This window comes from Benincasa hispida, chromosome 6 (genome assembly GCF_027475165.1).
Source record: "Benincasa hispida cultivar pf3 chromosome 6, pf3_genome.v1.1, whole genome shotgun sequence".
Lineage (NCBI taxonomy): Eukaryota > Viridiplantae > Streptophyta > Magnoliopsida > Cucurbitales > Cucurbitaceae > Benincasa > Benincasa hispida.
This window is the reverse complement of record NC_143483.1, coordinates 10,804,520-10,806,794: the sequence shown is the minus strand read 5'-3', so window position 1 is coordinate 10,806,794 and position 2,275 is coordinate 10,804,520.

Below are 2,275 nucleotides of genomic sequence, written 5' to 3'. Positions count from 1 at the left end.
CGAAAGTAAATAGTGAGATTCGTCTTCATTCATCAAACTCACAGAATAATCCTGTGAAAACTAGGGAGATGGAGATAACTCTCCTTAATCTCACATTAATTCACCTACTAACTGCAAGGGAGTTAACTTTTATATTTAATTTAATATTAAATTAAATTTTATTAAATTAAATTAAATTAAATGAATGTTAATTATATAACTAATTAATATCAATTAATTAAATATAATATATTTAATTAATGTCACATTTGAATCAATTGAAATGTATTTCATCTAATATACTATGGTTCTAATATAAATCTCATTCACATTAAACTTAACCCATAGTTTTAATATGACTCTCATTCATATTAAATTTAACCTATAGTTATAAATTTGAATCTTATTCAAATACATTATTCTCTCATATAACCTATAGTTTTAATATGAATCATATTCATATTAATTTTAACTTATAATTTTATATGAATCTCATTCATATAAATATATTTGAATCTTATTCAAATATTTATTTCTCTTATATAATAAAATATAATTTTGAATCTTATTCAAAAGTAACTGTATATTATAATGTATCTATATACATTATATTAATTGTATATAGTTAATTTTCTTATTTAATTTAAACAATTTAAATTAGTCCAAAATGAATTGATTTTTGTTTTACCCTTAGTGAGCTAGTAAATGAACCTTATGGACCTACATATTAAAAACTCCAATGATACAAGATTAATTAATTAAACTCTTTAACTAATTAATACATTTATTAACTATAGGTCACTCCACTAAAGACCTGTTGGAGTTAATGTCCTAAATCTAGTGTATCTTATAGTTTGAGGTCCCACCTCTCATTGGCGGAAGAGGTGTTAGTTTATAGATGGACTATAAACTGTTTGTTCATTAGAAGAATCAGTGGTATTTAAGAAGTTAGATGTAACTACATGGGTAAAATAGTATTTTGACCCAGCTATAGTTATGAGCAATTTGTATAGGGTCGACTTATTGTTGATTGGTTATATGCGTGGACACAGAAATATATCTACAATGCAAAGTGCAACGATAGTCTTTGGTGGAGTGACCAGTAGTTAATGAAAATTGATTAATTTAATTAAAGAGTTTAATTAACTAATCTTATATCATTGAAGCTATAATTTGTAAGTCCATAAGGTTTTCTTGTTAGCTCACTAAGCTGTTTGGAGGCCCAACATGATATGGTATATCCCCACATTCTATATCATCTTAGTGTTTGGAGGCCTATTATTCTATCTCACCGATTTTAATTGTTTGTGGGCTCATTTTTAGAACATGTTTTGTATCTCGCCGTCGTTTTCCTTCCACGTATCGTATATCATCTCAATGCTTGTACATACTCGATCATACTCGATCGTTTATACTCAATCAGAACTCCCCAGACATCAGAACTCCTCACATCCTATATCATCTCAATGCCCCAAACACCCCCAAGGATATATAAGAAGAATGGTTTGAATTGTTCAAATCAATTGCATGTTAATGAGATTAATACAATATGGTTAATTATAGATGTGATCTATAATCAAGAGAGAAAAAAATTTGAATGAGTTTCAAATATTAAAGAGATGTATACATATCAATATGTGATAATTATATGTTGATTAATTCTATATTAAATATGATTTAATATAGTCGTTTAATTGATTATTAATTAATTTTTTAGAAGTAAAGATAAATAAACATGTGATGTTAATTTATTTATTATATATATTAAATTGGATTTAATATATATGATTATTTAATTATTGAAATAATTAATTAAATAAAATTATTTAATTAAATTAGAACTAAAGTAAGAATAGGAAAGATTAGGAGAAGGGGGTCACCCCTCCTCTCTTTAAATAGGTCTTCATGACCCATGTTTGTAACACAGTTGAATTGGAAATTCTAAATCCAGTCTCCTACTACTTCTCTCAAAATCTCTCTTCTTTTCTCTACTACTTCTTCTTCCTCTTCCAAGTCTTGGAGACCACACATCCAATTCATGGGATCCTAGAGAATAACAAGGTTTCACTTACGGTGGTGTCCATTGATCATTAAAGAGACGTTCCAGAAAAGATGCAGGAGGAATCGTAAAAAATTTGGGAATCTACAAAAGTAAGGTTTAACTCTTCATTCTTTTCTTCTCTTAAATGCATACTAACCTTGATTGTTTATCCAGTATTTTATTATTTTTATACTGTATTTTGTTTATGTAAAATTGAAAGCAAAATTGTAAAGTGATCACATGCTTCCGCTTGGG